This window comes from Syngnathus acus, chromosome 3 (assembly GCF_901709675.1).
Source record: "Syngnathus acus chromosome 3, fSynAcu1.2, whole genome shotgun sequence".
Taxonomy (NCBI): Eukaryota; Metazoa; Chordata; class Actinopteri; order Syngnathiformes; family Syngnathidae; genus Syngnathus; species Syngnathus acus.
Genome location: NC_051089.1, coordinates 461,020 through 487,540, shown reverse-complemented (window position 1 = coordinate 487,540; position 26,521 = coordinate 461,020). Strand labels below are relative to the sequence as shown.

Below are 26,521 nucleotides of genomic sequence, written 5' to 3'. Positions count from 1 at the left end.
TCGCTTGAATTGCCAGTCTTTCTGAAAATGTTCCAAAATGACCAACAAACCAAAAATGTTCAAGCAAACTTTTTTGTCTGCTTGTGAGCTCAATGCTACCGTATCATGTGAAATATGCCTTACATGGATGTTAGCATAGTCTTACAAAATCCAAATGTATATAGGTGCGACTTGAACACACTTGATCCTCATTTTTCACTTATTATTGATGTATTGCGTGCAAACATTGTCCTCTATCATTCATTCTGTTGTCCCTTGGCTTTGTGGAGGATGACACAGCCTTTTTTTTTTTTTTTTTCTCCTCTCCCCACCATTGTGACCGGTTGTCAATGGGACCCTCTCTCTAAGCACCCCGCCCCTCCCTTTTTGCCGCACCGCTTAATGCTAGCGCGAAATGCATCATTAGACAGCTAGGCTGCTGTGAAAGTGGTGGGACAATGGTGGGGTAAGCAAACCAACAGGAAGTAACACACACACACACTCAAAATGGCCTCGCCATGGCGTGTGGAGATCTTCCGTGCGGCGTGATGGCGTGGAAAAAAGTTTATTACCTCCCACAAGGACGCCGTTGTTGTTGTTGTTGTCATCTACTTGCAGAAATCAAAGGTCTCTCTGTTAGCTCCCTCCCTCCCCTTGCCCTCCCTCACCCGCCATCCAACTCGCCCTTTTGTTTGATTCCTTTCTCTTGTTTTGTTTTTTTTTCTGGTTTTTGCATACGTGACGCCGCCACACACGCAAGGGCTTTGTTTGGAGACCTCAAAGGTTGCTTATTTGCTTTTACTTTTCGCAAGTAAGAGCGGTGGCTAACTTTGCTTTTTTTTTTTTTACGCCAGACAGGATGCACCTTCACTTGACGTCGGTATTTATTGTTTTGATTGGATTGGGCGAAATGACGAAAAAAAAAAAAAAAGACTTTTGTGATTTTACTGAACGTTTCTCTTTACTTAACAAAGAATCAAACGACAGTGCCATCATTCATCATTGATTTCATCTCATGTCAAGCAGGCTTTCAAGCCGTTGCTCTTTTCATCAGTTTCCACGAAAATATCACAAACTTGACAGATAATGTGACAATTGTTGTTTTGTGGCTTTTGTCAAGATGGATCCCGCAACGATATGTGAGCGCCTCTGGCTGGCCTTGTTGGCGTCTTCCAGTTGGACACTTGATTTCCTTTGAAATGATTTGTCATACATGGAATAGCAATTTCAGCAATTTCAACATTGGCAAGCTGAAATCCCCATTTTGATGAAAAACGTTTCGCCACATCCTTCTTTACCTCGGGAAAAAGAGACAAACTTTCGGGAACTGTAAAAAAAAAATGGACTCGTCCTATTGAATATTTTCAGAATGGCTGATTGTATTGCTTATTCCATCAATTAATGGTGACCAAACGCAGGAAGCAGGTGATGTCATTTTCTGTCGCCGTTCATATTGTACAAACATTTTGGTCCAATTCCACGTGGGCTCGCTCAAACATATTCTTGTCAAGAAAATGATTGGCTCAACTTTAATAAAAGTTTTATGAGGATATCTTGCCAATGGTTGCATTTGTAGTTAAGGTACAGTGTGCTGGGAGGCGCGGGCGAGGCGCGGAGGCATGCCCCGAACAGCCGGGCTAAATGGATCTTATTTAGCGAGGCGCCAACACGCCTATGAAGCTGCACGCGTCATTACTTTGTGCTCAAACGTGTTGGCCCGCTGATGGATGGCCAGGCCAGGCTAGGCTAGGCCGGCGGAGGTGCGCCGACCGCTCGCCAAACAAGCCTCGCAAAGGTCCCAAACAAAAGCGGCGCTCGGATTCGACAACCGAAGGTCGCACCAAAGGTTGACTGGGTTGATGTCTCACGAGATCTCAGAGGGATACCATCATGTGCCAACAAAGTACAAGTTTGTCAATATTCAAATGTTTTGCGAAGAGACAATGTTGGGTCTTCACCAAACTTCATGTCATTTGTTCACCATCAGAGGCATCAATGAACTTCATGTCTTTTTTTTGTTTCTCCCCCCATCTGTGGCTTCCACAGCGTAATCAAAATGTAAACAATGTCAGTGGAATCAAAAGTGCTTCCAGGCTGCTCGTCAGCGATGACGTCTCATAGCGGCGCCATTTTGTCATTCGCTTCTTCTGATTGGTGCCCATGCGTGTGCGTGCGTGCGTGCGTGTTGAATTTGCGTTTGGGCATAGGTCCCCCTCTGCCGCCGAGCGTTTGGACAGGATGGCGACGTTGATTGGCTTTGTTCGGTCTCGCCGGCAGCCGACACCGGCTGACATCTGTTCCCTCCTAACCGCTGCGACTTTTCTCCATCGGGGAACGCGCACGCACGCACGCACACACATGCTGTCACACAGCAGATAGATAGCATGACATCCGCATTTGTTTTTGCTGGATAGAAGCTCGGCTACACCATTGTGCCAAAAGCTTCTTGCATCGCTAATTAAAACGTTACGATGGCAATAATAAGAATACTGATGACGATTTTTGATTTGAAGTCACGGCGACATTTCCAACAAACAGGCGTGAACCTCTGAATGGGCTACCTCCCTTTTATGTCATTTTGTAGGTGTGTGTGTGTGTGTGTGTGTAATTTCAAATTTGATGGCTGCAATAAAACCCCGTGGGATTTATTGATCTTGTTGATTGACATGCAAATCATTAGTTCTTCTAGATAGTGGCTTTTTGCTCAGATGTATTTTGGACTCTGGTCATATTGGACGCTGTCACCGTGAAGGAAAAGAAATAATCCAGGATTAGGGAGGAAGAAAATTTCAGAGCAACACTGGTCCCAGTCCAAACCACCATCAAATCCATGGCTGTTCCATGGAACGTCCTTTCTGGGTGCTTGTGGCCAGTTTGTGTTGCATGGATCAAGCGGTGCCCCCAATGCCGTCATTGAATGGAAACCTTGATTTGGACCAACATTCATCATCTGGCCTTTGCTCTATTCTTTTCAATGACACAAATGCAGTTAGTCAGCTGGCCCAATTCACCCTGATGACAAAGCTGATTTTATTTTTAACTTGGAATAAGAGCGTGTCACAGAAATAAAAGAAAAGAGCAAAACATTTTCAAATCCACTAGACCACGATAAGCTCCGGCACGACCCTCGTGAGGATAAGCGCTTCAAAAAACGGATGACTGGAGAGACCAGGATCTCTCACAACATCGTGTAGGACTTGGCCACTTTGGAGGCACACTTTACTTTTGACACAAAGTCACACTTCAAGGCCATGGGAATTTGCAGGTTCCGCTGCATATGCGGGTACGTGCGTGTGCGCGTGTGTGTGTGTGTGCGTGCGTGCGTGCGTGTGTGCGTTTGGTGCAGACATGTGGAATGTGGAGGCAGAGTGGCATCGACGCACATGTTTTGCCTCATTTTTAAAATACTGCATAAGACAATTTAAAATGAAAGGAACATGAAATAAAATGGAATTAGTATTAAAATTCAAAATAAATCCAATTAAATTGAATAACGATGAATGACACTCAAATAACATTTGAATCAAAGAATAAATATTGAATGAAAGAAAATATAAATGACAATGAATAAAACTGCATAAAAATGTATTGAAAATATGCACAATATATGCATATAATAATATAAATAAAACATTAAATACAAATGTAATTTAAGTGCAAATGAAATTAAAATGAACATTGCAAAATAAATTACATGAGGCATTTGAATTAAAATAACATTTGAAAAAAGTAATACACTAATAGATCACATAAAATAAAAAACAGCTTACAATCATAATATAAAATAAACGACTTACAATCAGATTTTAAAATTTCATAAAATAAATATTTGTTTAGATAAGTTTGTTAATGTATATATGTAATATATATAACAAAAGGTGACAAACATTTTAAAGAGGATTGACTACACTAAAAAGTCAGCATGTATGTGAGAGAAGCCTGTAAGAAATTAGCCCGCTGCTCCGGCTGTGGTTGCTGGGAAGTGAACATTTTTGTCTTTTTGTTGCAATTAACCGCAAAACACCAGATGAATTCTGTGTGTCTGCGTGCACATATGGGCACGAGTGTGTGTGTCTGCATGGGTGTGTGCGTGTGTGCAAGGCAAGCAGGTGGCAGCCATATTTGAAGACGACAGTAGGGGTCTGACCCATGCCAGGCCCAATAAAGCGGCCTTGTGATGGAGCTTATGTGACACTCCGTCCCCGGGGCGAGCAGGTCCTTCGCTCCCCCGCGCACACATGTCACACCCACATATACGACGTACACACACAGACCAAGTTTGATGACGACGCGGTGTCCGCTCACGTCTTTTGTCAGGCCTCCCTCATGCACGCTGCCGACACGATGGCGGTGCAGCTGTGTATGCGCGACAATGTTACTCAATGCGCTAAATATGAGCATGAAGATGTCAAGTCAAACGAATTCAACCCCAAAAATATATCAATTTTAGGTACGACTCTCCATAAGGAACACAGGCACTCATGACCGTGTGGTAGCAGAAAGTATACTTACTAACCAATGAAGGAATAATGTCGGGGCGGGGGGGGGGGATAGAAATGAACTTGCTAACCAACAAACACTGGAAAACAAGAAATGTAATGAGTGTTTGCAAGGTCCGACTAGCGTTCATGCGTGTTTGTCTTCACAAAACGAGAAGCAGCAAGGAAGAAAGAAAAAAAAGCAAATTCCTGCGTTCTTAGTTTTCTGGCTTGCGAAAGAAGAGAAAGAACACCCACAGAGGAAAAAGATGCTTTATCTGCCTTGCCCCAATTTGATTACACATTGCGTTTTTTCCCCCTCCTTTTTTACATTTGCATAAATGTCCTGCTCAGCATGTTTAAAGTTGTTTTATTAACGCCTCTTGAGACTTTTTTTTTCCGTTCCCCCGCCTTTACACGTCAGGCTCACTAATTGCTCCGTGATCTTTTGCCGCTCAGCCTCAGCGCTGCGCAAACATCATAAAAATAACTTGCAAAAAAAAAAAAAAATGTGATCAAGTACAAACTTGCACTGCATTCATTGGTGGTAGCCTTTGTTGTATATGCAAGCATTGTGGTTTACAGCCTCCGCTAGCACGCTAGCTGTCTTTTTGGCCTCTGCTATCTCTCTTTTCAAAGTGTGCAGGGCCTTTACTAGCACATTGGACTGTGTTAGCGGCCTCTTTTCTATTTGTTAGCAGGAGAGAGGCCCATGTTAGCCAAGTTTGAGCCTCTGCCTTCTGTCCCTTAGCATCGCAGCATCCTCTATTGGAATGCTAGCAGTGTTCCGTTTGTTAGCGCCGTCGCAGCATTTGTTAGTTGCGTATTCACATTTCTCATTTCGCTCGACATTGTGCTCGCCCATGTTAGCTTTATGTTAGGCTCTGCTATCCACCCCTTAGCTTAGCCATATGCTAGCCCTAACGTAGTTAGTTGCCTTTAGTTAGCGTTAATTGTTGCGTTTTAGCCTCTGTCAACTTTTAACGTAATCATTTCTTCTTTGTTTGTTGCCATGACAGTAAACATCTGTGGCAAGAAAAATGATTTCCAGGTGAAACTAAAAAATGGAAAGAAAAGATGAGCGTGCAAATTAGCCTGCTAGCACACGGCAAAGAAGAGGACAGTGTCCCAACGATCAGCCCTCCTCTCCGGCCTCCTCCCCCTCTTCTTTTTCTTCTTCTTCATAAACAATGAAAAGTTAATGAAGAGGTAACTTAATGATGTAATGAATATGGCCGTTCAAGGTCGAAGCAAGCTGCAGTCTGGGCGCAAGACGGCCACCGCACGCCGTTTATGTGGCATGCACACACACACACACACACACACTTGTGCACACCAATGAGGGCCATCTGCAGTAAAATGTGTGCGCGCGTGCCTGCGTATGTGTGTGTGGTGATTAAATATTGAAACGGTTCAAATGGTACAGTCGAGATTTGGGCCTTTGAGTCAAGTGGATCGATGACGCTTGGCCACTACTTGTTGAGTGTGTGTGCGTGTGTGTGCCTGCGTTAGTGTGTGCTGTGGGCTATAATACATACCGTCCTATTTTGATATGACGTGATGTCCTGTTTTATATCTGAAATGATATTTGATGTTCGATCCTCATTTGGGTCTGAGCTTGCGGTGCCATGTTGTATCTCACCATTTTGCATCGTAGCCAATCATAGCAATACATGGGATCATAGAGTGGCCCTTACTTGTTGTCAACAGTATATCATTTTGTACAGTACCTTACCTTTTTTGATCATACCAAATTGCACTTTGTTGGATGTTGGTCGTATTTTGGATTGCTGGTGCGAAACCATACGATATAACGATAACACCATTTTGCACATACATAAAAAACAGCATCTTCACCTGCGTCATATCACATCATGCTGTCTTCTATCTCTGCTGATCTTGCCTTAACTTTCCTAGCATACTTTATTGTAGCCTACCTAATGGTGCTGTGTCCCGTCATATCTTGCCGTGCCGTGCCGTGCCGTGCCGTGCCGCACTGTACTTGTTCTCTTCTCTTATTCTGACACCTTACTCTCCCTTACGGTGCGTAATCATATCTGGCCTTACCATCTGTTCTCCTACCTACCGTATCTTATCTCGATATCGCGGTACGATGTGAAACCATATATCGTGCGTGTCATGCCATCTCTCACTTTGTCATATTGCGATCTCTTATCTCAGATCCTATTTTTAACTCTTGTATCTTGTCTTATCTTCTCACATCCTGGAGTCTCCACTTTGCACTGGTCGTGAGGTCTCGGCCTCGACGTTTCTTATCGAGACGCTAATGTGCTAGCAAGTAGCCCCGCGTGTGTGAGATGCATCTTCGGCAAATGATGTTTGGGCTAAGACCACTGAGTTTGCGAGTGGCATCGGCACACCTCAGCTTTCAAAAGAGGCCCCCCCAGTCCGTCCATATTGGAAAGCGGCTTCCACGAGAAAGACGCTAATCTGGAACATCGGGGGCTTGCGTAAACACCTTCAAACGTCCTCGCTGATCTATTTTAAAAAGACTCTCATTGTAATCAAAAACAATAACCGCTCCAAAGTCCTCCCCAGCCCCACTTTTTCTTCCCGCCCGAGAGTATGAAATAATATTCTGTGTGTGGGCTCGCCGCCGCCGCTGAGAACGCAAACATTTCACAATAAACTTGTTTAACTCCAGGCCCTTGGCCAGATAGAGGACATGCTGTGTTAATTACCGAGGCCCGTTAAAATAAACCAGAATAAAATATGACCTCCTTTTCTTTACCAGCGCCACAATCAGCCATTCCGAGGGATTAAAAAAAAACAAAAAAAAAACAACAACAACAGACGAGGCGAGGCGTACACCTTATATGTACTGTTTGTAGAGCAAACAGGACGGCCGATCGCCATATCAACATGCCGGAGTCAAAATATTTGCGCTAAAGAGGCAGTTTGTAACGCAATACGCTACAGGAAGGTGAGACGCGACCGCGTTTTGCAATATGACAAGAAACGTCACCTCCTTCAGCCAGCGCAAAAAAAACATTTCACGGAAAATTCTGCAATGTAGTGCGACGTCCAGATAGCGAGCGATTACTGGAGATAAAAAAGAAAAAATGGTCAACACAGACACCGTGTTTACTTTTGGCCGATATTTCCCGCCGCTCCCGCTTCACGGCGAGAGAAAGGAGCCCCCGTTAAGCGCCGCGTTTATTATTCTTCAAAGTCTTGTCTGAAAGTAATATGCTTTAAAGGCACGCTGGTGACCCCGCTCACCCTCCGCTGTGTCTACTTTTCGTGTGTGTGTGTTTGAGTTAAGTTGCTGCTGGGTGGCCCCCGCGCCGCGCCTCGCCGCCCCGCCCCACTTTCACTGTGTTAACATAAGAATGCAGGCGGCGGAGGAGGAAGGACGGCAGGAGAAAAGGGGGGGTGAAATAGTTTGAGCGTAGCGGGGGCCGCTGTTATCCACTTAGGACATCAAGACAACGTTGAACGCCTGGCGGCGGCGCAGCAAAACTGCACGACTCTCGGCACAATGGCTTTTGATTTGTTCCCTGTCCAATGTCCCGGCTCAATTTACTCGCGCTTTCGCGAGTTCATGTCGGGGCGAAGAAGTTGTCACAACGTTTTGATGAGGGACATCGGGAACATCTGGATGCCATGAAGGGCCCTTCGTGTAAACGAGGAGCACGGCTCGGCAAAGCCACCCAGCGAGCGTTGTTGACAACTATTTGGAGAGACGGACGGACGGACGCTCGCTCGCTCATGTTTGTAAGCAATAAGAGGAGGGGCACCACTTGGGATGAGGAATATGCGCCATTTGCCGCCATTGGATGACAACACGCTGCATTGTCTCATGCGCAGCGCACAACAAGAAGTCATCCCATGTTGTATCTAATCTTGCATCATGTCACATCTGGTCGCGTCGTGTCGTCACCTAACGTAACGGCGGCGGCGGCGGCAGCATCCCGTATTGCGGCGTACGGCATCTCACGTCGCATCCTGTCTCGGTATCTCACCGAGATCCGCTCTGATGTTTACGCAACTTTAAGGTGGCTGGCCGGCTGGCTGGCCGGTCGGCCGGCCGGCCGACCGGGTTCGGGTCAATCGCGTGTCATTGAGCCAGATTTGGTCGGGTCTGATGTTGCGTACGAGTGATTGTTACCATGGCAACTAAGGCCATCATGAGCCAGCGGCGAGTGACGGGATGGACTGGACGTGCTTTTTAAAGCATTTTACTTTGGACAATGCAAATTCAAGCAAGCTGTCTTTCTTGACGTGCTCGTAAACAAACGGCGGTGACCGTGTAATGGCCGCCTTGTGTGTGTCTGCGTGCGTGAGAGAGGGCCAGGCGGACATGAGCAGGATAATAAGCGTCATGGCATCTAATCAGATTTCTAAGAGGAATTGATTGTTGTGCGGCAGGCTGCGCTTGACAATAAGCTCGCATTTAAGTGTTAATTTTTATGCTAATGCGGGATGCGGCTCGGTCCCGCCGCTCGATCCCGCGGCTCGGTGCCGAGACCCCGCCCCCCTTGCTCCCCTTGCCCCCTCCCGCCGCTATGAAAATTGTCCCGCGCACCAAATGTCAGCCTGCCAGCCGGCGTGAAGGTTTGTAATTTATGAGCTATGTTTCAATTAGAGCGCGTCATACTTGTTAGGTGGCCGCACGCGCCCCTCGGTGATGTCAGCTTTTGCCGCCATTTTGGGGCATTTACGAGTGATCGTGTACCAACTGGCTTTTTTTCTAATACTTTGCCAAATTTCACCATTTTTATCGTCAAATTTACCATTTTCATTTTGGTATAAATGTTTTTTTTTCAAATTGTCACTCATTTTGTCAAATTTGATAACGATCTGCTTTAATCATTTTTACATTCTTTGACAAATTTTACAGGCACCTTTTTTTGTTTCAACCTATATCACTCCGTTTTTCCATTTTTTGACGGATTTTTCACCACCATTTTTGCCAACTTTTCACTCGCTTTTGGATTTATTTGCGCATTCAAACAATTGTTTCCTTGGCAAATTTCACTTTTCATGTTTTGTTCACTTTTTCCCTTCACTCATTTTTCCCTTCACTCATTTTTCACTTTGCCTTTTTTTGTGTTTTCAATTTGAACTCTTTGAATTGATCATTTCACTTGTTTTTGGAGCATTTTGTCTTCTCGTCATTTGACAGAATGGAGTCGTTTACAGAGTGCACACAATGCCGGCTCGCCAGCCAGCCAGCCAGCCGGCGTGCAGACATGTCATTTATGAGCACTGTTTCTATTAGTGTGCGTTGCACTTGTTAGGCAGGGGAGCCGAGCCGCACGCGCCTCTCTCTCGGTGCCCCTTTTCACTGGCTTCTTTTAACGCGCGCGCGGACGGACGGACGGTCGGTCGGTCGGTCTCAGCTCAGTGGCTGCTACACCGAGGCCTTCGTGTATTATCATCTATCGGGTGGTCCTTGCCCCCCGGACAAAAGGCAATTTAATACGATTTAATGACACTGCCAAGGAGCGTGTGTGTGTGTGTGTGTGTGTGTGTGTGTGTGTGTGTGTGTGCGTGCGTGTGCGTGCGTGTGTGTGCGCACGTGCACACCAGCGTGTGCGTGCGTGTGTGTGTGTGTGTTTTTAACGGCAGTCGTCACCTTGACTGGGTGGCTTCCTTCTCAATCTGACAATGAACAGCTCAAGATGAGGTTTAGCTTTTTTTTCTTCTTCTTCTTCTTCAAATGAAAGGGGAATTTGGGCTTGTTTTGGATACTTGATTTTTTTTTTAACTGACACTGATTTGCTGATAATTGTGCACACATATTTTTGTTCAGTTTTTAGATGGTCTTCATTTTCACTTGGCAGGGGGCATTCTTGACATTCATTCATGACTTTCATTTTCTAATCTTTCCTTTTCTGACAAATTTTCCAACAATTTAATCAAAAGGATTGTGTCCACAATTTGTTATGGCTAACTTTGGCTTCTTTGTTGTTCACTCGTTATCATTTCCACACACCGGGCGGGACTCATTTTAAGCATGTGTGTGCAGTTTTGAATTTGGGAGCATTTTCATTCTCTATTTTGTAAAATGTTCCCGTTTTTGTATTTTGTTTGTGCGTCCTGGAGTTAGTTATATTGTTGTGTGGAGTTTGAAATGGCGGCACGCTGGCGTGCGGCGTGCCACCAGAACGCCAAAGCGTCCAAACGGCACTCGGCGGGCCCCAGAAAGCGCGCTGAAAGGTTTGGATCCAATTCACATATAGGTCAATTAAATGCACCAACATCTGCTCTCTCCCCGCCATTTGCATATAGCATTCATATGTTAATGACGGCCCTTGTTTTTTTTTTTTTTTTTTCTCCTCTCTCTCTCTGTCGCTCTCTCTCTCTCCTCCTCTCTTCCTGTGCGTGTGTGTGTGCGTGCGTGCGTGCGTGCATGCATGCGTGCATTTCCTCCTCCTGTACTTCCTCCCCTCCTCCCTGCCTCTTTTGTACGGCCAAACAAAACCATTTTTGGATTCCCCTTTTCCCGTCCTATTTCCACTTCCTGCCCGCGTTAAAGGGGAGGTGAGTCCGCCCCCGACGGCGGCGGAGGGAGCCCCTTTAAAAAACGGCGCCCGCTCGCTCGCTCGCTCGCTCTCTCGCTCGCTCTCCTCCCCGAGCAGCTTAATGCCTTATAAATGAATGATGACACAGATGGACCAGCGATAATCTATTTAGAATGCCTCACAGCAAATATTGTTGTGCAGATGATTAGACCCGCAGTCATTTGAAGCCCGAAACGCCGCCTCCGCGCCTGCACGCTTGCCTTCTTTCCTTGCCGTTGCTTTCCAGGGCTTAGCAGCGAGCGGCCTCCAAATGGCATTCCGATCCACGTTGGGCTCCTAGGCAGGGCGGCCGCGCCGGGTCATTCGGGTCATCTCTCAAATCTACTACAAGTTGCTGGTGGGCGGGCCCTTCAAGGCAAAATGCCTCCTCGCCTGCCCATGGGAGCTGCGAGGGGGATGTCCTCAAAGTTTGCAAATCAGGATGTCAATCTGAGCTTTTTTTTTGTAGGCTGTCCCACATCTGGGCGGCGGAGGAGGATGACGCCGTTGATAAGAAGCGCAGCTCGGCAGAGGTGGCAGCTGGCGCGCCGATAAATAGAAGCCGCTATCGACCGCGTGAAAATGAACGATCCCCGAGCGGCGCGCAGTATTTGGCTTCAGCGCGTGGCGCTCCGTCGGGAAGGGATGGATTTCCAAAACGCGCCTCCGGGCGCACGCTTTGATTTCATCGCTACCGTCGGGGTCACGTTTCACCCTTTTTGACATTTGACAGCAACAGAAATACGCTAAATGTCACTCCGCCGCCCTGAAATGCGATGATGGCGTTTGTGCGAACGGACTCGGATGGATTTCCGATTGAGCGATCGACGGTAAATCCAAGAAAAGTCTCGGAATGGTAAAACGCTTGCGAGGCGGTCTCCAGAACTGTCCGCCGCGTTTCCACTGGTCGCGCAGAAAGTGGGTCATGCGGATGCGAAGTCCGACCCAAACCGAAGCGTACGATATCCAACGCAATATGTATTTCCCATTTTGTGTCCAATGTGTTGGTGTTCAATCATGAGAAGTGCTTGCATTTGCAGCAGCGTTTGCTCGAACTAACGTTGGCCTCCGCTCCCCGTTCAGGTGGCGTTCCCCCCAGCGCTGCCAGCCGCAGGCGGCTCGATCCAACACCGACATCGACGTTCACTCCAGTATGCTGTTGGTGTGCTAAGGTAAGCAAAGCTGCTCTGGGGTCAAAGTGTGAGCAACAACATACGTACGTTCATTCAAATTGTCCATTTTCTTACCTACACTTATTTATTTATATTTTACATTTATTTTATGTATATATATATATATTTTTTTTTTTAATTATTTTCGACTGCCCCTCATTTAATTTTATTGCATGTTGTGCTTTATTTGTATTTATTTTTTTTTTCATTTTACCTGAGCAAGTAGTCAAGGAATGTAATGGATGACTCTCTCAACACTGGCAGGCGAAGGCTTTTGCCTTCAGACCGTTCCTAAACTTTATCGTCCTCGCTGTGTGGTGATAAACAACATCTCACTCACACACACACACACACACACACACACACACACACACACACCCGCCAACTGTTCATCACTCACTCGCCAGTTCGACTTATCCCCAAAGGCGTTGTGTCTTTAAGCGCGCGCACGCACACACACTCAACTTGTAACAATCTGGATTGTGCTAATCTACCATAATCGTCCGCCACATGCCTCCTAAAAACACACTGGGGTGGCATTCCGCCGTGCCGCCTTCACGCGCCAATGTCGCTACCTCCGCCGTCAATGTCATCACCGCCGTGGCGGAGGGGTGGAGGGATTGTTGCGCAATTTATGTTTGGCATTAGTCTAATTGAATCGTATTTCAAAGGCACGGCAGGTGCTTGAAATGTCCAAAGTCAAATCAAAGCAGAAGAAATGTCGCAAAATGATTTTGCTAGGCAGAGCCTCTGCGATTTCAAGTTAGGTTCGCACGGTTCCGGGCTTCAACCGAAGCTTTGGAGACTTGAAAGGAGGCTCGGGATTTCAAATAAGCAGTTTGGACAATGCCATCGTGAACGTTTCCCATTAGGGATTTGCGGGACCCGGGTCGGCTGTCTAACAACAAGGAAGACGTCGTCGAAATGAGTTTTACTCTTTCAAAGGTTTGAGGATTGAGGTTTGAAGATAGAGTTCGGGTTTCAAGGAAAATCTCAAGATGTCAAGATGTTCGGCTTTTGAAGTCAGGTATGAAACAAGCTGATTCAACAAAGGCTTTGGTAACAAGGTGAAGCTTTTGACTGAGGATGCAAACCAATTTCGGGTTCCCAATTAGGCGTTCCAACGAGGCTTAAGCTTTCAAAGGAGGGTTTGAGCCTGGCTTTCACATTTTGCCTTGGGCATTGAAATGGGCTTTGGGATGTAAAAGGCGGGGTCAAGCCTGTTACGCTGTCTCATTTTCATTCAGTTAAGTCAAATATATTTTTGCAGCGCATGATAAAGGTGGAGTGTCCCTCGCCGGTTGCCGTCGCGAGTGGGCAGAACGATGCCCCTTCCCCCCCCCCCCCGTCTCCAACGAGACGGATGATAAATTCCGGGCGGGCGTCGGCCCCAACAGCTGTGGGCAGACAGGCCTGATATGAGAATAGCAGCATCGGATGAGCGGGCATTAAAAATGAATATGCTATTTAGCCTCGGTGTATTTTAGGTATTTGACATTTTCATGTCCGGACAGCCGCAATTTATTCATAGTGCACAGGAGACGGGCGATGGAAAAAAAAAAAGAAAATCTGCGGGAATAGGGCGGCGGCCAGCCGGGTGAAGGGCGGCGGCTTCACCTTGTGAGGTCACGCCGTCCAACGCTCTGTTAAAGGCTATTGGACCGGCGGCGGCGGCCCAACTTTTCTTGCCTGTGCGTTGGGCAGGAATTGAACGCTTCCATTTCAAGGAGACTTTCAAACAAGGCTCAAGATAGTGTTTGAAATTGAAATCGAAACTTCGGGGTCCAACTTTCGAGCCAAACTGTAGTGAACCTTAACCTCAATCACAGGAAGGAAGGAAGGAAGGAAGGAAGGAAGGAAGGAAGGAAGGAAGGAAGGCGCTTGGCTCTTTCCTTTCCACCTGTTGGATACTCGGCTGCGGCTTCCCGCGCTCGCTACAAAGCAGGCGGCGAATCAAAGCCCCTGGAGAGCCGTGCACGCTATATGAAAGAAAATGTCTTAACAAGCGCCGCCGTCTTTTTCTCCTCCTAAGTGGAAGCGTTTGACTCGCTGCCTTCGGAAAGTCTTTCAACATCACACGAGCATTACAAGTCAAAGTTAAAAAAAGAGCGAGCGAGCGAGCGAGAGACAAGCGTAGACGTCAAGTTGTATTTTTCCTGGCGGAGGCCAAAGTGACTTTGAGTCGGCGGCCTCCCGTCGCCCGCCATCACTCAAGCGTGCTCATTAGCATATTGAGCACGTCCAATAGCGCCCCCTCCCTCCCTCCCTTTTTACGCTGGGCTCCAGAGGGGGCGATGACACGCTTTTCCACCGAGGCTTCGGGTCGAGCCCGGCTTATCGTTTCAAGTTAGCGTTTGGTCCCAGGGTGAGGCTTTTTTTTCTAAGCGAGGGGAGGGCGAGTAGCGATACCAGGTATCCATTCTAAAGATTTGATGCCCAATGAAACGTTCATTTGACTCGGCCGTAGTATAATTTCAACCGTCAGTTTGGAAAGTAAAGAAAATCGGACGAGATCCCACGTGTGAATTGGTGCACAAGGCAAACGCTGAAACATGTTGTCAAATCTAAATGATCATTCATCGCCGCTCACAGCTTCCGTTTTTGTGCGCATTTGTTGATCATTCTCATCAAAGTGTTGTTCCAGCATTTTCCAAATGCTTCCACAAGGGACGTCGCCCCTCTCGATCCAACTCTCTCTCTCTCTCCAGCTTCCTGAATGCAAGCGACGGCTTCCTGTGCCTTGATATGCACGGCCACATCTGGGCCGAGCCGCTTAATAACAATCACCTTCCCTTTCACTGGGCGCCGATTGTTTCTAATTGGCCCTGACAGATAGTAGCTGACAGGCCGCCGCCGCCGCCCCTCCCCGCGTGACCCGCGCTCGCTCGCCGCACTTAGAAGGCCTGTCATTTTTAATATTTGATTTTCGCTTCGTAAAAAGTTATGTGTTTTAGAGCTGTCGCCCTCCCTCCCCCTCAATCATGCCATGAAATCAGTTTTTAAGTGAGGCGGTGGCGAAGGCGGGTGAGCGAGGCGGCGGCAGCGGACGTCCGTCCCTCGCCTCTCAGCCCTCGTTTGCCTTTTTAAAGCCTTCCCCCTCCCTCTTTGCTTAATTGTCCCGCCGCCTTCATCATTCGTGGCCCTCGCCACTTCCTCCCGTCGCCTCCGTTCAGCCTCTCGCCGAGTGCGTGGCGGCGGGATCGCGCGTCAAATATTCACGCGTGCAGCGGGAGCGTTTGGACAAATGGCGTCCGCACGTGAGCACGCCTCAAGTGTTATTTGCACGCCATTGATTCCCGTTAAAGGTGTACGGCGCGGCGCGGAAGGCACATCGGGCCGAGCGGCGGATCATTAAATGAAAAGACGGATTCATTGACAGCTTGACGGATGGCATTTTGCGGCGCGATCCATATTGGCCTTCAATAAAAACACAATTTGGAGCGTAAGACAAAGAGGATGGCGGGGCTCGGGGAGAGGCAGGCAGGCAGGCAGGCAGGCAGGCAGGCAGGCAGGCAGGCAGGCAGGCAGGCAGGCAGGCAGGCAGGCAGGCAGGCAGCCGGCAGGCAGGCAGGCAGGCAGGCAGGCACGCAGGCAGGCAGGCAGGCAGGCAGGCAGGCAGGCAGGCAGGCAGGCAGGCAGGCAGGCAGGCAGGCAGCCACGCAGGCAGGCAGGCAGGCAGGCAGGCAGGCAGGCAGGCAGCCGGCAGGCAGGCAGGCAGGCAGGCAGGCAGGCAGCCACGCAGGCAGGCTGGCAGGCTGGCAGGCAGGCAGGCCACAAAGCAGCCTGTACCTTGACTGACACAAATGCAGGAAATGTCGTCTTTGAAATATTTGGCCGCCGGTGATTGACGGGCTGAATTCAGATGCAAGGACGGCGGACCACTTGTGGCTCTGCTTTCCTTTGCGTTGACAACAGCGCGGTCGCTTTGTTGAGTGTGACGGGATGGGCCAATCTGTAGCTTTGAGTTGAGGGCTAAGGTTGCAAGCTACGAATGCAGTTTGGAGTCACTTTGGGTTCTTTTTGTCAGCAACTAACCAAACAACAAAGCCTCCTCTTTCAGTGGTGCACGCTCGCGCCCCCTACCTCCCTCCCTCCCTCTCTCTCACTCATCCAGCGCTGCCGCTGCCGTGGCGCCACGCTCTTCTCCGGTTGCGGGACCCCCAGGTGCCTCCGGGCGCGCCCGGTGCCCAACGCCACACTGCGCCTTTCAGCCGGCGACATCCACACAACTAATTGGAGTCGGGCTGCATGCGTGTTTTCACTAAAGGCGCTCTTTAATTACATGCGAGCCGGGAATGAGTATTTTGGGAACGTGTGTGTGTGCGTGTGTGTGTGCGTGTGTGTGTGTGTGTGTGTGTGTGTGTGTGTGCGTGTGTGTGTGTGGCTTCAAACAAATGGAGCGCACCAAAGCAATATTTGTTTTGCCGTGGTGAACAGTTTGTACGTTAAAAAGCAAAAGCGTGCTTCCGGTCCTTGCAGAACTTCTGCTCCCAGCCTGGACCCTTTTTTGTTTTCTTCTCCCATCTTGCGCCAGTCCTGCTCATGAGAGCTTTATTAATAAGCGGGTGAATAATGTAAAGAGTATTGTTTTCTCCCAGCTTTGTATTAATAAACATGAGTGAATTTATTGGCAATTCGGCAAAGCGTGATTAACGCACATTAATGTCGGGATATTGCTCAGTGTGCCCTGCAACACCGGGGCGGGCGGGCTGGCGGGCGGGCGCTCGTCCCGCCGCCGCCTCCGCACAACAACAAAAAAAACAAAAAAACAACATGAAATATTTATGGCGGGATATGAATGCTTTTGTAAAAGAAAATAGCAAGTTATTAATCCTCTGATTAACAACTGATTAACCTTTTTTATTAAACACGTGATCCGTGCACCATCGACTCCGGGATATGTCGTCTTGACTGCGCGGCGGAATAATTATTTTTGTGTCTTTTCTAATTGCAAAAAACGCATGGCTGAACTATATGCGCGTGTGTGTGTGTCTTAAGGCTACACACACACACACATGCGCGCATGAATAAGATGGAGGATAAAGCCCAAGTGCAAACATAATGAACAAAATTCCGGCGCGCTGGAGGAGAACAAGAGCCTAAATTTAGCCGGCGATCTGCTTAAAACAATGCCGTTTAATTCACATATCCGTTTATTGGGCGCGGGGCGGGAGCACGCACGCGCGCGCGCGAGCGAGCGAGCGAGCGGCAAAGGCGGGATAAAAACAACACACAAAAAGAAAAAGAAAAAACAAGTGTATTGAAGGACAAAACATGCGCTGCCAAGGCTCATCCCGCCGCTATTGTCTGCGTATTTTTAGTCGCCGTCAAGCCCAAAGACAATTATGACTTCCCCGCTCGGCAAATCCAGCCGCCCTTCTCATGTTTGGACTTAGTTATTTATTTGGCGCCATTGTTTCAGACGGGCTCAAGTACACTGGAGTTTATCGCAATCATCTATTTCAATTTGAGTGGCACAAAAGCATTCGGAGCTGGAATTAGGACGCACTCGTCCTCTCGTAGTCCAGGTGTTCCTTCACAATGCGGCTCTCGCAGACGCGTGCGCAAAATGGCGCTTAGAATGAGTAACTGGCAGAAGACACCGGCGGCCTTACCGTGTTATTGGAACCCCAACGGTGAAGCAGATGAATAGACAACGATGCTCGTGTGCATACGCCGAGCCCCGCCCCGCCCCGCCCCGCGTACTTGGGCTTTGGATTCACTCATTTGCCATCTTGTTTGTTTTCCCACAATTGACCTTTCCAGGCCGGGAGCCAACCACCCCTGCATGCTGGTGCTCAATCCCAATTTATAAAAGTATTTCGACAATTTCTCTATCTATTACACACGAGAAGGTGCATCACAATGTCCATTAAGCAAAAACGCTTTGACTTTTTACATTCTACTAATGTTGTATCATTAAGAAAAAGAACACACATACGTATTTTTGAGTGTGGGGCCTAAAATGGATGCATGGCCTTTGCATTCATTTCAACGGGGAAAATGATTTGAGATTGTCTTGAGTTGCATGTGTGGTCACGGCACAAATCAAACTCAAGGCAGCGGCGGCGGCAGCGGCAGCGGCAGCAGCAGCAGGCGCTTTTCAACCAATCTCATGGGCTCAATAAATGCATTCCTTCTTAGCGTGCCAAACATGCTTTTAACACAGTATGGCTTTGGATCCTGACAACTATTATTATAATTTGTACAAGTCGTCACTTGGACTCTTCACATGCATTCCTTCACGTGAAATGACATTTCCATTTTTTTTTCCCCCCACCACTATTTCTTTCCCCTCTCCATCTTCGGAATTTCTCCTTCTTTTTTTTTTTTTTAAACATGACATTTTTGTGCTATCATCAAAATGAATTAGTCTGATCTGAAAATATGCAGAAGGACATATGCCTTGGCCCACTTTCTGACAAGTGGCGGGTTCACATTCTGGTCATTTGCTCTGCGTGCGTGCGTGTGCGTGCACGTGCGTGATTTCGGAAGCCATTTGGACTTGCCAAGTACTTTTAGCAAGGTGGACTCTCCAGTAATTAAGAAAGAAGTATAAAGGTGCTTAATTCCACTTTTCTGACCATTTCTTCTTGTTTCAAGCGCGCTGTGGTGCAGGCAAACACACACACACACACGCAAGCCCAATTGTGCGTGGTGGTTTGTGCAGCGGCAGGTACGCCAGTCCTAAGCTTCTTATTAGCAGCGTCGGTGTTGCACATGGTCGCTCGCGCCAGTCGGTCCAGTCCTGCTTTCGGGCCTTCCTTCAATGAGTCCTGATTGGACTTTTACTGCTGGCTGGGATTAGCCACAACTAGTAGTGTACAAAAAAAAAAAAAAAGTTTTACTCTATTCAGTTATTATTCTTTTTTTTTTTTTTTTTTTTTTTTTTATACATATATACACTTTTGGAAGCACATCCAGCAACCCGACCTGCACAATGAACTCATTCACTGCCACAGATGATTGTAAACGTCAATTGCAATCCAAGTGTTCATTTTGTCGTTTTTCACCAAAAAATCATTATTTGTCAGCCCAAATGAGATTTAAGAGATGATGACTTTAAGTTCAATGTGAACATTGTTGCATCCTTCAAAAATGTGAAATTTGCTGTTTGGTCTGCGGCGGGCGCGCCGTGTTTCGTGTTTGCGCATTTCAAACAAACACGTCAAAATGTTGACGCAAGTGGGAGGAAGTCGCCCGGCGCTTCTTGGCCGCGGCGGCGTCTCGGTGACGAGGCGCTGAAGGCGCGCCTTTGTTTTCCCCAAATCGTCTCACTCGCCTCTAATGAGCCATTACGCCGTCTTTTGTTTTGGTTTTGGCGGGACGACGGCGCTCGTCTTCAAAGCTCCTCGCCCGCCCGCCCGCCCGCCATCAAAGCGTGTCTTCGGAGAAGTTAACGTAAACTTTGATTCCATTTCTTTGACTGCTTTGCTTGCGCCACTGAGCTTTTTCGTCAAGAACGGTCGCCAATTTGAAAAGAATAGCGTCGGTTACAACAAATTTGAACAAATTCCTAATTCAGGCCTTTCTCTCCAGTTTTGACATTTTCAAGAGCCAATTAAGCAATCGGGGAAGCCGAGATGACTCTTGAGTAGGCTTTGTCTTCATCATGGTCTTCACTTTTGTCCCGCATATTCATCACACTTTGTCGAGAGTGAGCGAAAGCCCGAAGGCGGGACTCGCTGTTGCGCCGCGTGGCTGGCTGGCTGGCTGGCTGGCTGGCTGCCTGGCTGGCTGCCTGGCTGCCGGCCTGCCTGCCTGCTGGCTGCCTGCCTGCCTGCCTGCCTGCCTGCCTGCCTGCCTGCCTGCCTGCCTGCCTGCCTGCCTGCCTGCTGCCTGCCTGCCTGCCTGCCTGCCTGCCTGCCTGCCTGCCTGCCTGCCTGCCTGCCTGCCTGCCTGCCTGCCTGCCTGCCTGCCTGCCTGCCTGCCTGCCTGCCTGCCTGCCTGCCTGCCTGCCTGCCTGCCTGCCTGCCTGCCTGCCTGCCTGCCTGCCTGCCTGCCTGCCTGCCTGCCTGCCTGCGTTAAAAGGAAATGTAACACATTACGACGCATTGAACATAGTCGGGCCCGGAGCAAGCTGACAGGGGGGACGGACGGGGGTCTCTGCTAAAGCTAGTTAGCTGACTGGTGAATTTCTTGGCTTGACGTCATAAGGTGCTTGCAAACTTGTCCTTGGAGAATAGAAAAGTCACAGGCGTAACTGGCCGAGCCTTTTTTTTTGGTCAATATTTCAGTTTTTCTCCATCCTGACTTTCTATTGATTATCATCCTATAGGTTTTCTCAAATATTCGAACTTGGTTGATAAATAATTCACAATATTGTCAACTTGTTTCCATTCACGTATACACAAATAGCATAGCGTATATTTGTTTTCATTGAGTGGGCAAAATCTCCAAATTGGCATTTCCCACTTTGCGCCAGCCAGTCGGCGTGCTCGGAATCAAAGCGCCCGTCTGTCAGTGGCAACAAATACATTCAAGTTACGGCCCTGGTCATTTCACCTTGTCTAGCCTGCTGCTGCTTCCGCCGCCCGTTTTGGCAAGCGAGGTCAAATAAAAAACAAACACCTTCGCCACCTCGCAGCGGTGGAGTCGGACGGCGGATTTAAGCGTCGATGCCGAAAAAGCCCAGATGTATTTTTTGCCAATGTATTATTCATGCGGGCTAATGCATTGTTTCTGTTTCTTTTTGTTGTCGGGCGGAAAGGTTGGCAGCTCGGCGTCTGCGCTGAAATGAGAAGTTTGAAAGACGCGGCGCTATCTCTCTATTTTGTATTTATACGGCTTATGTGTGCATGTGCTTGTGCGCGAGCAAGCGCTTTGAGAACGGCGGCGCCTTAAATGTTAAATGGGGGTTGAAGCCTGCCTGAACTAATTTGTAGAGCTTTGCACCGTGTTGACATTTAAATGCGATAAGAATAGCAAAGTGTAGCAGTCGACCTATTTTGAAGATGCCTTCCCGACGCGTCGGCATCAGGCGCGGCCTATAATTAATAAAAAAAGACAGGCCTCCCTCGCTGAACCTTTGATTAGAATACCGACTCATAAACAGGCCGAGCGGGAGGAGGAGGGAGAAGAAAAGGGCTGAGGAGAGGAGAGGAGGAATGAGGAGAGGAGGAATGAGGAGAGGAGGAATGAGAGAGGAGGGAGGTGGAGGGTGGCACCTGCTCTTTGAGCCACATTGTGTTGGCTGGCTGGCTGGCTGCTGTGCGATCACATTACTCTGATCCTGCCTGGCTTGTTTGAGGAGGAGGCGGGGTAAAGGCGGGAGGAAGGGCGGCGGCGGCGGCGGCGGGATCTGCCAAATCAGCATGCGAATAACAGCACATTGTTAACTTAATCAGATGCAGGAGGGGGTGGCTGAAGAAAAGACTCTTTTCTGTGCGCTGGCTGGGCGGCTGATGAGGGCAGGCAACATTGCGAGCGCACACCGACCGCCGGTGACGTGGGGGTGGGCGGGGCCGGCCGGCCGGCAAAACTTGCCCTGGCAAAAAAACAAAAACAAATCAGTAATCATAAAATAGATGCGGTCTCAACGCCAGACGGTCTGCTGCTAATGTCAAAATGTCCGAGCGGGCCTTTTCCCACCCAAAACTAAAAGCAACTTGCCCGTTCCGTTCCGTTCCGTTCCGCACCTCATCAGAGCCACTGTTTGTTTTGTGCGTTTCGTGCACACGAGGAGGCCGAGCGGAGCGCGTGCCGGCGCTTGTGCCTTGTTGCGGTGTCACGTGATGGCAAAGGTCACTCTCTCGGGGTGGGAAAGAAATGCCAGATATGAAAAGCGTAGGACAGTCAGTCGCAATGCCACAATGCCACAAGTCGCCTTTTGTCTTGGCCTCTGACCACTTGGCCCACTTTTGCGGCAGCAGCTCCAGGTGTCTTCTTGGCCTCTGAGGCTGGTCCTCCTTAGACTACTTGAAATGGTTTCGGTTCTCATCCCATCCCGGTGGACGTTTTGGTCATCGTGACGCCGTGGCTTTTTCTTCCCGACGTCCCCGTGGAAACACTTTCAATCGCGCGTCTTCAAAGCTACGTGGGATGTCAAGAGCGGTCGCCAGCCATCTGCTCTGATCAACCGCGATCGGAGAAGGGGCTGGCGTTCGCCCCCCCCTTTGAGACCACGCCCCTCCAAAGTACTTCCTGTGCCCGGGCAGATAATGCCAAGCGCATCTCACAGGACACGGCCGCTGTGATTTTTATTGGATGAAAGGCCGCTGTGACAATGAAAAGGAGCCGCCGGCCGGCCGGCCGATGACTCGATAAGAAGAAGATGAATGTGATTTGTTAAGTGTGCCACTTCTCCAGTTTCCTGTGGCTAGTCTTCAGAAGGGTTACAGGAAGTTGGGGCATAAGCAGAGCTGGCTTTACCGCACAAAAGATGGGACAAAAAGCACTTTGTGACACCCAGTGCACCGGAGAGGAACCGCGGGGGGGCTCGTCCCTTGGCCTCCGTCGTTGACTAGTTGGTAGTTTAGTTCTGATGATTTCCAGTTAGCTTGCTTGCAGTATTTTTTTTGCTTTGGTTATTCAGTTGTATCCGTTATTTTGTGTTAATGGCTTGCTTCCTTTCACAGTTAGATACTGACTCAGTGGTTTTGTCAGCTACTTTGTCAGCGAGCCAGTTCACTTGAGTTTGTCAGCTACTCACACCTTAGGCCTCTTAGTCAGTCAGTCAGTCAGTCAGTCAGCCAGCTAACTAGCTAGCTCGTTCGTTCGTTAGCTAGCGCTTGTATTTCACTCGCTTGTATTTTTCTACAATTTGTCAGTTCTTCGTTTGAGCATTGGTTTGCCTGTTCTTTCCTTTGTTAATGGGTCCACATAACCCATCGCTGTCGAGCGCTCGTAAAAGAGGAAGCGCGGCTGGCTGGCCTCGAGATTTCACGGTAACTTTTCAGAGCTGCGCGGGAAGTTGAGGCGGGCCTTATCAAAGATTGAAGACGCCGGCATGAAAGACGGACTTTGCTTTGTGGTTGAAGAGCATATGGGGAGCCTCTCGCTACCTGTGTCTTATCTACTCAAAAAGGAGGAGGAGGAGGGAGACGCTGAGACATTGAAGAATCATTCAATTACCCCAAAATAATTACCTGACTGGCTTCCTGTAAGCAGCGCCGCTAATTAGCTGCCGACGTTTGTTTTAACGGATAAAAGCGGTGAGAGAGGAAGTCCCAAACTCCCTGCGAGGAGGAAGACGAGCCGCCGCCGCCGCCACGACGGACACATTGACAGACATGTTGCTCCCCGCCGTGGTGCCGCTAATTATTCCTGCCACAGTGAAAAGTCTCCTCTTGGCAAATTGAACCCTAACGTGGCGTGGAGGCACCTGTCACAACAACTCCTCCCACTTTAACGCCGCCGCCGCCATTATGCAAAGCGCCGCCCGCCGTGAACAAGAATGCAATTATTTGGGACATTCGTGGCATCGGCGCCACCTCCAGGACCGGAGGGGGACCCGCGTCACATATCCAGTCAGATTCTCACACTTTTGATTTTGTTTGTTCCACTGGACTTTTGAGATCCGTTCTCAAAATGACATTACAATGGATTTTTTTTTAAATCAATTTCGCTTTGCTAAAAAGGCAAATGAGAAACGTTAGTTTTGAGTACAATTTGTATCTGTGTTTGAAAATGCCCTTTGGAAAAGCATTCAACAGCTTTTATTGCGATCTTGTTGCTTCGGGTCGCCGGGACGAGCCTGCGATCGACTCGTTGAATTGCAAAAGTGCTCGTCAAAGTTGTCGGAGCCTCGGACGGGTTCTGCTATACGCTCCAAGTGGCGCTGCGACGGCAACGGGTTGACGTGACGTTTGTGCGTGTCAACTGGCTGGGCCTGTGCATGGCACGCTGATGTAAGCCGGCCAGCACTGCGGACACACTGCGGCCATTGTTTCCTTCATGGCTGCCGTGTTTGTAGTGTCCTTGTTTTCTGAATGATTTGACAGGAAGAAGAGTGTCGCGCACGCACGCGCACGGAGGCCACACAAGAGCGTCATCGATTTTTTGTGCGGATTGCCGACCTCTTTTAAAGACGGACAAAGCGGACAAGCCGGTGCTTGCTTTGACTCTGAACCCGAACGCACTCTGCTAATGATTTGAAAGCCGTCTTTGCAAATGTTTTGCACTCCCTGAAGAAATGCTGCTTTTTGCGGCTGAGCTTCACGACGCGCGCACATGCACGCACATGCACGCACGCGCCGGCGATGCTTATCAAGAAGCAAAGCTTTGAGCTGGCGGCCGTCTTGGGAAGAGGATTTGGCCAGCGAGGAACAATGAACTGTGGGAATCCGTTTGTCCCGCATTGATCTTCCTGCTGTGCCCCCCCCCCCACACACACACACACACTCTCCCCCGCCCTCTCCACACACACACAGGTTTCTCAGTTCTCCCTGTAGAGAGTGTGTGTGTGTGTGTGTGTGTGTGTGTGTGTGTGTGTGTGTGTGTGTGTGTGTGTGTGTGTGTGTGTGGTGGTGTGTGTGTGTGTGTGCGTGTGCGTGGTGCGGTGTGTGTGTGTGTGAGCGAGGACGAGCCGCGAGAGGAAGTACCTGTTGATGCTCCACTGTGCCAAGAGGAGGGAGGGGGGCGAGGCCCGGGACAGCGTTGAAGTAGAATGGCCAACTTCTTGTGGCTGCTTCTTGAGACTTTTTGTTTTTGTCGACATCCTCGCCAAACTTTTATGTTGCAAAGTCAAATGGGCTTCGCTACGTTTGTCAGTTGAGAGTCGTCCATCTTGTATAAGCGCTTCAGATTTGGCAGCAGTCAGACAAAAGCCGAGGCCCTCGGAAAATGGCCGCTACCCACCAAAATGGCGGCTCTCTGGTTTGTCTTTTCTTTTTAAGACGTGAGTTCTGGGTTTACGGCGGACTTCCTGTCCCTTTTCACACAAGGATTCTAGACTTGGCTATCTTCAAAGGTGGTCTCGTAGGTTTCCGTCAAACATCCCGCACGCTCAGCATGTGCAAATATGACGCCAATAGAAATGTGGAAATTGATCAGTCTCCCGGCCGAGCGCCGCTCGCTTTGCCGTCAGTCGATGGCCTCGCTTTGGCGCACGCTCGGCACCCAAAAAAATAAAATGGAAAAAAAATAACAAAAAGCAGAAGCCACTAATAGCTTTCCCATCGACTCAACAAGGCTCCAAAGTTTGCCGGCGACGCTTTACTATATTCCGAAACTGTTTATTTCCGTATGAATTTATAATGAGCCTTTCTAATAGCTATCCCCACTATTGCCTTTGCTTCAATAATTGATATGGTTACAATTAGAGTGAAGCACATATAAATCCCTCATGCATTTGTGATGCCTGCTAATATTGATAAGACCCAATTGAACTGTGAGACAAAGCGCGTGCGTGGTGATGTGCGTGCGTCTCTCTCTCTCTCTCTCTCTCTCTCTCTCTCTCTCTCTCCCACCACCTGTCTGCACCTGAACACGTGCGTGTCTACTCTTGGTGTTGTTTTTAATGAGCGACGGGACAAAGTGCGTTCCGGTGTCAGGCCCGTTGCAGCGTCTGAGGCGCTAAACATGCGCCGGCCGGCCGGTCGGCCGGCCGTGTCTCTTAGAGGACATCCGCATATTGAATTGTTTTCTGTGTGCGCGCGTGTGTGTGATATGAGCAAAGGCTGGCTGGCTGGGGGGGGGGGGGAGGCAGCGGGATGGGGCGGGTGTCACATAAGAAATGTCCTTTTTAATCAGGAGGAAAAATATAAAATGAGTCGGGAGCAAGAGGCGCATATGAATGCAGCTCATTTGCATACGCTCGTCAGCCAGGATGCCTCGCTTAAAAACGCGCAAGCGCACGCACGCACGCACGCACGCAAAGTGGATTCGTCAGTTCATTTCACATGATTCCATTGTCTGTGTGCCTTTGTTGTATGTGGAAGATAAAGGCGGGCATCAAATTGGAGAAAAGGGCAGGGCTGCTATCTCGTCAAATGAGCAACAGCTCATCAGGCGACTTGAAATCACAGATTTTGATTCCAAAAGGCGGCGTGGCGTGTGTGTGCGTCATTCAAATCAGCTCTCCTTCCACGTGAGCACGCACGCTGAATGATGGAGGCTGCCTGTCATGCGCGCGCACGCACGCACGCACGCACGCACTCCAAAGTTTCGACCCCGTGCTCGCTAACAATAATAATAATAATAATAATAAGGAAAGTAATCATATTCTCAGGGTAAATGGACTCGGGTGATATGTCAAATTGTTTGGGCTGCATTTTTAAACGGATCTGTCAGCACCCACTGAGCAGTCTATGAACAAGAGATTGCTTTTTGCTTGCCTTTGTCGTTTTTTGGAAAAGCACATGAACGTTCATTCTGGTTAAGAGGGAAAAAGCGAGAGAGACGCTCGGAAATTTGCCTTCCA

The 26,521-nt window shown here is 48.8% G+C and overlaps 1 protein-coding gene across 2 annotated transcripts in view; it reads left to right on the top strand.

The window, feature by feature from the left end:
- Window positions 1-26,521, top strand: part of znf536 (zinc finger protein 536) — a 119,733-nt gene that overhangs the window by 36,167 nt on the left and 57,045 nt on the right. For both annotated transcript variants that reach the window (XM_037246957.1, XM_037246956.1), the window contains exon 4: window positions 12,071-12,159. The gene's annotated coding sequence lies outside the window, so the exon portion shown is untranslated. The remainder of the gene's footprint in view (window positions 1-12,070; window positions 12,160-26,521) is intronic.